This window comes from Vulpes vulpes, chromosome 4 (genome assembly GCF_048418805.1).
Source record: "Vulpes vulpes isolate BD-2025 chromosome 4, VulVul3, whole genome shotgun sequence".
NCBI classification, from domain to species: domain Eukaryota; kingdom Metazoa; phylum Chordata; class Mammalia; order Carnivora; family Canidae; genus Vulpes; species Vulpes vulpes.
This window is the reverse complement of record NC_132783.1, coordinates 76717035-76728492: the sequence shown is the minus strand read 5'-3', so window position 1 is coordinate 76728492 and position 11458 is coordinate 76717035. Positions and strand designations below refer to the sequence as shown.

The window sequence follows — 11458 nt, the reverse complement described above, 5'->3', positions numbered from 1 at the left end:
AATTATAATAAACTACATAATGTGTTATGATTATTGTTTGTTTTGCCCTGTGGTCCATGAACTACTCTCTACTCATTCCCAAAACCTCCAAATACAAATAAATGTATTTGTATCCATGATTTCAGTTATTACACAGATGGCCCTCATTATTGTATTTCCTGCTGAGAAGGTACTTTATTCTTCAAATTATGCATGGACATAAACAAGCAAATTTGAAAGTTGTTTTTTCCTCCAAACACATCCAAATAAATTCTATGTTACTATCACTCTGAAAACTTCTCTTTATCTGTATCCTTCTCATGATAAAATCCAGAAAATAGAGTAATCCTTAACTCTACCCTTTCCTTCATTCTGACTTCACAAGACACCACCATCTCTCATCAAACACACCTCCAAATGTTTCCATCTTTTATGTCAAAGATCTTCATATTTTATTTCCATGAATCCACAAGTGCTTCCTTTTGACCTGTTTTCCACATTAAAATTAGACAAAACCAAGAAAAACAGAACTTTTATTTTTTTTAAGCCACATCAGTTATTGTCATTCTGTGTTTAAATCCCTTCAATTGCTTTTCATTTTGATTCAAGAAAAGGAGTTAAATAATACCTAATTTTTTTTTCTTTTTAATTGACCTACCTGTTGAGAAATAGATACACCAGAATTGTCAAGTCTTGCTTTCTCGGCTTCAGGTGCACTCATCTTGCTGCCAAAAAACTATATTGTCTTCTACTACAGAGCCTTTTACACATTTTCTTCCAAACGCCTCTTTGCTCTTTTGTCTAGTAGCCTTACTCCTGAATGAGCTTGAAGTTCACTGAGCTTGTCTCCTCAAGTTCACTTGAGACAGTTTTACACAAACTACAAAGGAGGTTTGACTTCCCTATTATGATCTCATGTCATCTTGTACACTTCTTCATAGCACTAAACACAGTTGTAATTTTACATTTACTTATGGAATTGTTTGATTCATTTCTATCTTCCTCATTCCAGTGTAAATTTCAGAAACTCACAGTCCATTCTTATCTACTAATTTTATATCCAATGTCTAAAATAGTCACCAGTAAAAGATTAATTTAATCTTAGAAAATTAATTTTCTAATTAATTAACATTTGACCTACAAATGCATTTTGTGTACAAGAGGATTAAAAATAACAATTGAACTCCATTCTGTAAAAGGAAAATTGAATAATCACTTTTAGATATTGTTGGTGGGAATGAAACTTAGTGTATTTCTAGAAATCACACTGAAACACAATTCTGAACAATGTTCATAAAATTTGTGCTAGTAATTTTATCTCACATGTTATAATTTTTAGAATAGAAAAAGATGGTACAATTGTCTAATTATTTGAAGAAAAATAAGAATGAAAATATCCAAAGGAAATATTCAGAAATACTGACAAAGTTATGAATGCACTTATACACATATTCACACACAAATAATAAAACATTATTGATATTCAACATATGTTGAACAAATAATTTCAACATTATAGTGATGAAAGTAATGGAAACACTCTGAAGTTTTTATTGTTATTGTTTTGTTGTTAATAATTTTAGATTCTAGTATAGTTAACATAAAACTTTATGTTAGTTTCAAGTGTAAAATGTAGAGATTCAATAGTTCTATATATACATCACCCAGTGCTCATCACCCCAAGTGTACTCCTTAATCTCCATTGCTGATTTTACCCATTCTCCCCACCCACCACCCTTCTAATCACCATAAGTTTGTTCTCCGTAGCTTCTATTCCCTTTCTTGGTTTTTCTCTCTCTCTTTTTCCCTTTACTCATTTCTTGTTTTTGTTTCTTAAATTCTTCAGATGAGTGAAATCATATTGTATTTATCTTTCGCTTACTGATTTATTTCACTTAGCATTATATTGTCTAGCTTCAACCATGTTTTGCAAATGGCAAGATCTCATTCTTTTTTGTGAATAATAGTCCATTGTATATATATACCACTTCCTTATCCATTCATCTATCAAAAAACATGTGGGCTGCTTCCATAATTGGGCTATTGTAAATAATGCTGCTATAAACACAGGAATGTACAAACCCTTTGTAATTAACAGTTTTGGGTTTTTAAGGGGTAAATACCTAGTAGTATGATTCCTGGATCATACAGTAGTTCTATTTTTAACTTTGTGAGGAACATCTATATTGTCTTCCACAGTGGCTGCTCCAGTTTGCATTCCCATCAACACTGAACAAGAGTTTCTTTTTCTTCACATCCTTTCCAATATTTGTTGCTTCTTGTGTTTTTGATTTTAGCTATTTTGACAGATGTAATATCTCATTGGAACTTTGATTTTCAGTTCCTTGATGATGAGTGATGTTGAACATCTTTCCATGTCTTTCTTAGCCATCTGTATTTCTTCTTTGGAGATATGTTAGTTCATGTTTTCCAATCATTTTTAAAAAGATTTTATTTATTCATTTTAGGGGAGAGGGAGAGGGGGATAAGAGAGAGAGAGAGAGAGAGAGAGAGAGAGAGAACTCAAGCAGAAGGAGAGGCAGAGGGGGGAGAGAGAGAGAGAGAGAGAATCCAAAGAAAACTCTGAGCTAAGCATGGAACCCAACTTGGAGCTCCATATGATGACCTTGGGATCATGACACTGAGCTGAAACCAAGAGTCAGACACTTAACTGCCTGAACTAACCAGGCACCACCCACAGTGCCCATTTTTAATTGGATTGTTTGGTTGGGGTGTTGAGTTGTATCAATTCTTATATCTTTTTGATACTAACCTTTTATCTGATATGTCATTTGCAAATATCTTCTCCCTTTCCATAGGTTGCCTTTTAGTTTTGTTGATAGTTTCCTCTTTTGAACATAAGCTTTTTTATTTTGATGTAGTCCCCATAGCTTATTTTTGCTTTTATTTCTCTTGACTCAGGATACATGTCTAGAAAAATATTACTATGGCCGATTTCAGAGAGATTACTGCCTGTGCTCTCTTCTAGGATTTTTATGGTTTCAGGTCTTATGTTTAGGTCTTTGATCTATTTTGAGTTTATTGTTGTGTATGGTCTAAGAAAGTGTCCAGTTTCATTCTTTTGCATGTTGCTGCCCAGTTTGTCTAACGTTATTTGTTGAAGTGACTGTCTATTTCCCATTGGATATTCTTCCTGCTTTGTGAAAGATTATTTGACCACATAATTGTAGGTTTATTTCTGGGTTTTCTCTTCCGTTGTATTGATCTATGAGTCTATTTCCGCATCAGAACCATATTGTTTTGAGTACTACAGCTTTGTAATAAAACTCAAAGTCTGGAATTGTGATACCCCTAGCTTTTTATTTCTCAAAATTGCTTTGGCTAGGGGGCGGCGGGGTCGGCGCCCTCCTCCCTGCAGACCATGTTTGCCAAAGGCGAAGGCTCGGCGGTGCCCTCGGACAGCAAAAGCCTTTCACGATTGCAGTGCAGCAGCTGCCCCGAGCCCTGTGCTTGGCGACATTCCCCCCAACGATGGGATGCCGGGAGGCCCCAGCCCGCCGGGGTTCTTTCAGGGTCCCCCCGGGGTCACAGCCCTGGCCGCAGGCGCAGCCTCCACCTCACAACCCCAGCAGCCTGATGGGGCCCCACCCTGATGGTGCCTTTTATGTCACCGCAATAGGCAGGCGGCCCCAGGCCCCCATCAAAATGGGAAACCAGCCTCGGGGAGGAGTTCCTGGGACCCAGCAGTTGCTGCCCAATTCTATGGATCCCACCCGACAACAAGGGCACCCCAACATGGGAGGATCGATGAGAGAATGAGCCCTCCCCGAGGCATGGGGCCCATGGGGCCTGGCCCACAGAATTATGGCAGCGGCATGAGACTACCACCCAACTCCCTCCCCCGCCATGCCCAGGGGTGACATGGGCCTGGGAGCTGGCAGGCCCTGGCCAAATCCCAACAGTGCTAACTCAACTCCATACTCCTCCTCATCACCTGGTACCTACTTGGGACCTCCTGGTGGTGGTGGCCCCCCAGGAACACCCATCATGCCTAGTCCTGCAGATTCAACAAATTCCAGTGACAACATCTACACAATGATTAATCCGGTGCCGCCTGGAGGCAGCCGGTCCAACTTCCCCATGGGTCCAGGCTCGCTCGGCCAGATGGGAGGCATGGGGGGCATGGAGCCACACCACATGAACAGATCGTTAGGGTCAGGTGACATAGATGGACTTCCAAAAAATTCTTCTAACAACGTAAATGGCATCAGCAATCCTCCAGGCACCCCTTGAGATGATGGCGATCTAGGAGAGAACTTCCTCCACTCCTTCCAGAATGACAATTTTTCTCCAAGGATGAGGATGAGCGTGTGATCCCCTCCTCTTCTCTGAGACGCTGAGAGAGCCGGCATTGCAGGCAGGAAGATGCCAGAAATTATGCAAGACGAAGTGAGGTGTCATTACCCAGGAGCTGGGGGAGGGGCATCTCCTGCTCCCCCTCAGCCCCAACCCCCTCCTCCAGCCCCCCCATCTGTCCCAATTTTTGTTTCATGCAATAAAAAGGCCGAACTTTTTATTCCATAAAACATGAAGGACAAAACTCAAAATAAAAATATATTTCAAGTCCAAAAAAAAAAAATTGCTTTGGCTACTCAGAATCTTTAGTAGTTTCCTATAAATTTGAAGGTTGTTTGTTCTAGTTCTGTGAAAAATGCTGGTGGTATTTTGATTGGGATTGCATTAAACATATAGATTGCTTTAAGTTGTATAGACATCTTAATAATATTTGAACTTCCAATCCATGAGTTGTCACTTGTATTTGCCTTTCCTCATGCTATTGTGTCTTTAAGTGGGGGGACCCCACTACCGCTTGGCCTCCCAGCTAGCCCAGTGCTGAGTCAGCTGATTTTTAAAGATTCAGGCTCCAAGTCCTGCGGCTACACAAACTAACAGAATTCAGCCCATTTGGTTTAGAAGGCCAGACATTATGAGGATGCCGTTTTCCTGTGTAGCTCCTGGGTGCTTTTCTCTCTATATAACATCAGATCCCTCCCTCCTGTAGGTAGCTCCCCACCATTGTTTCTGCCCCTCCTAACCTCTCATATGTGGCTTTGGATTGTTGTCTGGTTATTGACTTGGACGTAATGAGTGATATTTAGTTGTAAATGTGGGACGGGGTGAGCTTAGGGTCCTCTTACTCCACTGTCTTCCAGGATTCATCCTGAAATATTTTAAGAATTTTAATTTGAATAGCAAATTTAATAAATTGGGTAAAGTGACAAAGGATTGATTTTAAACATGGTAGAATTACACACACACACACACACACACAAACATACTAAGACTGAGACTAAAATAATGTATGTTAAAATGTGAGCAGTAATATCTGCTTCGGATTTTTCAGAGTTATTACTTCTTTTTCATACATTTGTGAATGTATTTTTCAACAAGTAATACTATAGCTATAATTATAACAACTATAAATAAGAATCATTCAGATTTGGCATTTCACATTTCAGATAAGTTTAAAGAAACTGGCATAATAAACCAATGACAGAATCAATTCAACTTGCATAGGCTATTTTCTGGGGGTTTTTTTGGCTATGGTACTTTTCCCATTCTCCATGAATTCTTCAAATTCCTAAGAGGCCTCTGCAGATTTCCTAACAAATTTTTAGATTCATGTCAGTTGTACATTCTGATTTATACACATTTAAATTACTTAAAATCAGTGAAGCAAGCACAGTCATGATTGCTAAATGCCAAATCATAGAAACTCAGAATTATCCTTACTAACTCTTTTCATTTCATATCTTAAAAAAATGTTGATTGAGTTGGGTCAAAGAAATAGAGTTGTTCTAATGCATACAAGAATTAAGTTGTGGGAGAAGCTAGAGATACTTTCTTTTCCATAAAGCCTCACAAATATTACATGGCAATGTTTTCTCATTTGATCTTTTCAACTTACTTTATCCTTTGAAAATGGTATACAATGTTCCAGTTAGGGGAACTACCCCTAGCTGGAATACTTTAAAATATGAGTTCTATTAGGATTCTAAAAATAGCCTTTTTTCAGCAGGTTAAAAAATTGAGGTTAGATAATTTAATAACATAGTCCTTATAGATACACATTTCATGAGATCTAAGGAGCATTCTAGGGCCATCAGACACTGTTCTTTATTTCTGATGAGCTAAGGTAAAATCCATTCCAGTTAACAAGATGTTATTTATCTGTAAAGACTGTTTTTTTTATTTTTGTTTTTAATAATTACAAGAAGAACATGGCAGAAAATAAGATTTAGGCTGTTCATTCCCAGGAGACAAGTTACTTACTACAAAAATTTCTCAGGCCTTTACTAATTTATCTAAGTTCTAATTACAGAAGTAAATAAAATCATGAGATCCTATGATGTCTACTATGCATGCTTTCTATTTTGTAATAGTTTTGTTAGAGAACATAGAAAGTTTCCCACTCAGTACCACAGATGAGAAAGAACAACAATAAGTATAATTGGATGCTGGAAGCTATCAGTGTAAAGAAAGAAGGAATTTTAGGGATGGTGTGACCCAATTTTGTCCATGAATATCATTTTTGGATTCCCCCCCCCTTTTTTAAATTTTTATTTATTTATGATAGTCACACACACGCACACACACAGAGGCAGAGACACAGGCAGATGGAGAAGCAGGCTCCATGCACCGGGAGCCCGACGTGGGATTCGATCCTGGGTCTCCAGGATCGCGCCCTGGGCCAAAGGCAGGCGCTAAACCGCTGCACCACCCAGGGATCCCCTGCATGAAATTTATATTAGTATATGTGGCCACCATATGTAGCCTGTTTAATTTGTTTTAAATAATAAATGCAGGGGATCCCTGGGTGGCTCAGCGTTTTGCGCCTGCCTTTGGCCCAGGGCGCGATACTGGAGTCCCGGGATCAAGTCCCGTGTCGGGCTCTCGACATGGAGCCTGCTTCTCCCTCTGCCTGTGTCTCTGCATCTCTCTCTCTCTCTCTCTCTCTCTATGTCTATCATAAATTTAAAAAAATAAAAAAATAAATAATAAATGCAATATAGATGAATTTAATATAAGACACACCGCTATTGGAACTTACCCCAGAATATATATCATTGGACAAAAGCATCTTTGAATAAATTAGGAGTGCATCTCAGTGTAGTCATGTATTAGCTATGTCATTTTTGAACATGTTATCTAAGCTCTTTGCGCTTAAATTCCTGATTTGTTAAAGGAGGATAGTGATGCCTACTTCATCTTGTCTGTGTCAAGTTTCAATCATGAAACCAGAAGCCACCTATTTTACCAGTCGGAAGAGTTTAAAAGCTTAAGCATTTGTTGGAAAGTCTGAGGAAATGAAGATCAGGGAAGCCAGCCACCATCACCAATGAACAGAGTAGAAAATCCAGGAAGAAACCCAAAACTATATGGTTAATTAATATTTGAGAAAGGAAGAAAAAATATGCAATGGGAAAAAGACAGTGTCTTCAACAAATGGTGTCAGGAAAACTGATCAACTACATGGAAAATAATGAAACTGGATCACTTTCTTATACCACACACAAAGATAAACTCAAAATAGATTAAAGACCTAAACGTGAGACATGAAACCATAAAAATCCTAGAAGAGAACACAGGTAGTAATTTCTCTGACATCAGCCATAGTAACATTTTTCTAGACATGTCTCCTGAGACTAGGAGAGGAAAAAGCAAAAATAAACTACTGGGACTACAATAAAACAAAAGGCATCTGCACAACAAAGCAAACAACCATCAAAACTAAAAGGCAACCTACTGAAAGAAGATACTTACAAATAACTTATCTGATGAAGGGTTAGTATATAAACTATATGAAGAACTAACACAACTCAATATCCAAAAGCCAAATAATCCAATTAAAAATGGGTAAAAGACATGAATTGACATTTCTCCAAAGAAGACAGCCAGATGGCCAACAGACATATGAAAAGATGCTCAATGTCGCTCATCATCAGGGAAATGTAAATCAAAACTACAGTAAGATATCATCTTAAATCTGTCAGAATAGCTAAAAATCAATAACATAAGAACCAGTAAGGGTTGATGAGGATCTGAAGAAAAAGGAACCCTTTTATACTGCTAGTGGGAATTCAAACTGGTGCAGCCACTCTGGAAAAGTGTATGGAGGTTCTTCAAAAAGTTGAAAATAGAACTTCTGTATGATCCAGCAATCACAGTATTGGGTTTTTAACCAAAAAATACAAAAATGCTAATTACAAGGGATATATACACCTCTCTGTTTATAGCAGCATTATTTACAATAGCCAAATTATGGAAATAGTCCAAGTGCCCAATGATAGATAAATGGATATAGAAGATATGATGTATATACAGAATGGAATTTTTCATGCATAAAAAGAATGAAATCTTGCCATTTGCAATAACATGGATGACTCTTGTTAATGTAATGCTAAGTGAAATAAGTCAGTAAGAGAAGGATAAATACCATATGATCTCATTCATATGTGGAATTTAAGAAACAAAACAAATGAGAAAAGGAAAAAAAAAGAGAGATGGAAAGGGATAAACCAAGAAAGACTCCTAACTGTAAAAAACAAACTGATGGTGAGCAGAGGGGAGGTGAGTGGGGGATGGGTGAAATAGGTAATGGGGATTAAGTCATGCACTTGCCATGATGAGCACTGTGTAAAGTGTAGAATTGGTGAATCACTATATTGTACACCTGAAGCTTATGTGACACTGTATATTAACTATACTGAAATGAAAATCAGTCTTAATAAAAAAATTTAAAAGAGAAAGAAAATAGAAGCCACTTTATATTACCACTAAGAAGGGCTTTAAAGTCTGAACAATTGTTAGAAAGTCTGAGGGAATGAAGGTCAGAGAAGCCAACATCACCAATGTCAGTCAAAAGCGAAAAGATAGATGATCATGAGGAGTTTGGCCCGAAGCCAGGTTTCAAGATGTTTGGCAAAGTATCTCTGGATGGTCTCAGCCTATAGTTGTGATGCAGGTTCTTCTCAAGAAGCTCATCTGAAAGTCGCATTGAGTCTTGCATCTTCCAGGAGCTCCTGGGAAGCTCTGGAAGATAATAATCTGTTTTTCCTGTCTCAGACAGGATTCCTTATTTCAAACTCTGGGTGAGAACTACAGATGCAAGTGAATTTAGTGAAACTTAGTTCCTAGTATTTTTTGAAGTTGAGGAGAATTTAGATGGTGGTGATGCCGATGTTAACTCTGTAACACAACTCAGCACTGGTTATTGAAAGATAAGATTAAAACATAACATTCTGTAGCCTCACATGCAGCACATATTTAATAAATGGTGGTTATTATTATGATGTAGAGTTCCAAGGTATTATATTCTCCCAAAGCAACCTAATGTACACATACTTACTAATTATATACTGGAAAGACTTCCAAAATCCACTCTAACATTTACTGACACTTCTATACCAGTTCTGTATGCCAATTTCTTCCTGTCTTAAATTAAATAGATATTTTAGAGGTACAGGAAAAATTGCCTCAGTTATGATTTCAGAGTATTTTCATATATTAAAAAAACCCAAGGCTTATTCTTTCAGCATATTTTAACCACCATTTCTAAATCATAAAAAGAAAAAAAATCTTTCAAATATCCTGAACTTTAGTAGGAAACTGCATATTAATGGTTACATTTATAATATCTGAGGAAAGTTGAAGAGGGCATTTTAAATCCACTGCCCCTAATTCTTTCAATATTCTTAACAGCTAGCCCATTTATTCTTCTTTATTATGAGAATCCCATTAATACCAATACATTAAATTATTTCAGTGAAATGTTTAAAGCGCTTTTAAAATAAAGGCTGACTTCAACTCTTTTAGAGGAATTGTAGCTAACAGTAAAAAAAAAAAAAAAACAGAATAGAACTGATAATAGACTTCACACAGCACACCTTTAGCAGTGCTCTATAATTAGCAATTTAATTGTAACCTGCACTTCAGAAGATATCTAGAACCCTATATTCGACTTACAAATAATAAAGCGAGCTCTAATTTCATAGTGAATTATTGACACTTGCAAAACAACAAACTATGCTTTCTCTTAACCTTTGAATAAATTAACAGATTAGCTACAATTTATAAGATGATATAACAAACAGAGTTTTATGTATGCTAACTAATTTTATATTCATAAAAGTTATGAGGGAGGTACTATTATGATCAAGTCCTTTATACTGATGAGAAAACTGAATCAGAGAGGTTGAAAATCATTTACCCAAGTGTAAAAAGCAATCAAGGGATGGAAGTAAGAAATAAGAAATGAATATGGTCAATCTGATGCTAGAACCAACTTTTCTGATCAGTGTGTTTCTGAGATAAAGGATAGCAGAGCCCAGATTCTCATTATTCATATGCATATACTCAGGCCATGTTTTCAGATTATGAGAATAAAATCTCACTATGATTAGAGAGCTGTCAAAACTACTGTATTTTAATATCCTAAGTACCTATGGTATCTTTAGGTAGAATTTAATATAGGCTTACTTTATAATATGGCAATAAGTAATAAAGTAGGGCAAAATCAGGATGTGAAAGAGAAAAAGGTGAGAAGGTACTAGAGAATGTTATTTTACTTACAGATATCCGTGTTTCCTGACAACTTATTTACTCTTAGTATCAAAAGAAAAAATGAGGGTGACTTAGAATTGTTGACTTTTAGAAAAACTGTGTCTTGTGCAGCTGATAGCCAGGACACAATGAAATCACTTAGGAGCTATGGCCAAGCTGCTAGATCTCTGTGATCTTCACAATTAGTAAACTTCAAAGTACTTTAATTTATCAATTAATTGGAATACACTGGATGTAATTTCTTAGAAAACCAAAGGAAAATTGGTTAGAACACCAGAGACAATTTTGAGACTTAAAAAAATTTATGTGAGAAAAAAATAGAGTTGTTCTATTTGGTAGTATTCAAGCTTCTATAGCTAAAAAACTAGAAATGAGGGATCCCTGGGTGGCACAGAGGTTTGGCGCCTGCCTTTGGCCCAGGGCGCGATCCTGGAGACCCGGGATCGAATCCCACGTCGGGCTCCCTGCATGGAGCCTGCTTCTCCCTCTCCCTCTACCTATGTCTCTGCCTCTCTCTGTGTGTGTGACTATCATGAATAAATAAATAAAATCTTAAAAAAAAAAAAAACTAGAAATGAGGAGCTAATGTGTTAAGTCTAGTGAAATGATTTCATCACCTATATTCAACTTCTGCATAGCGTTATTATTACATGATAAAATATAAGGTGGGTTAATTAGAATTATCAAGATCTTGCATAATTTTTGAACACAGGGGCTAAAATATTAAATAGTTCACTCTTTTGATGCCACTGTGTTAGAGAGACTCAAGATACTCTTAAAGTGTGACCCATGGAGTTACTAGCGGAATTGGAGTACTGATTCTGAGCAGAGAGGATTTTTTTAGGACAGTGAAACTTCTGTAAAATAGTAGATGCACATAATTATACATTTGTCA

The 11458-nt window shown here is 37.0% G+C and overlaps 1 pseudogene; it reads left to right on the top strand.

The window, feature by feature from the left end:
• The first annotated feature begins 3437 nt into the window (after positions 1-3437).
• LOC112910554 (single-stranded DNA-binding protein 3 pseudogene) lies at positions 3438-4562 on the top strand (annotated as a pseudogene).
• The last annotated feature ends 6896 nt before the right edge of the window (positions 4563-11458 follow it).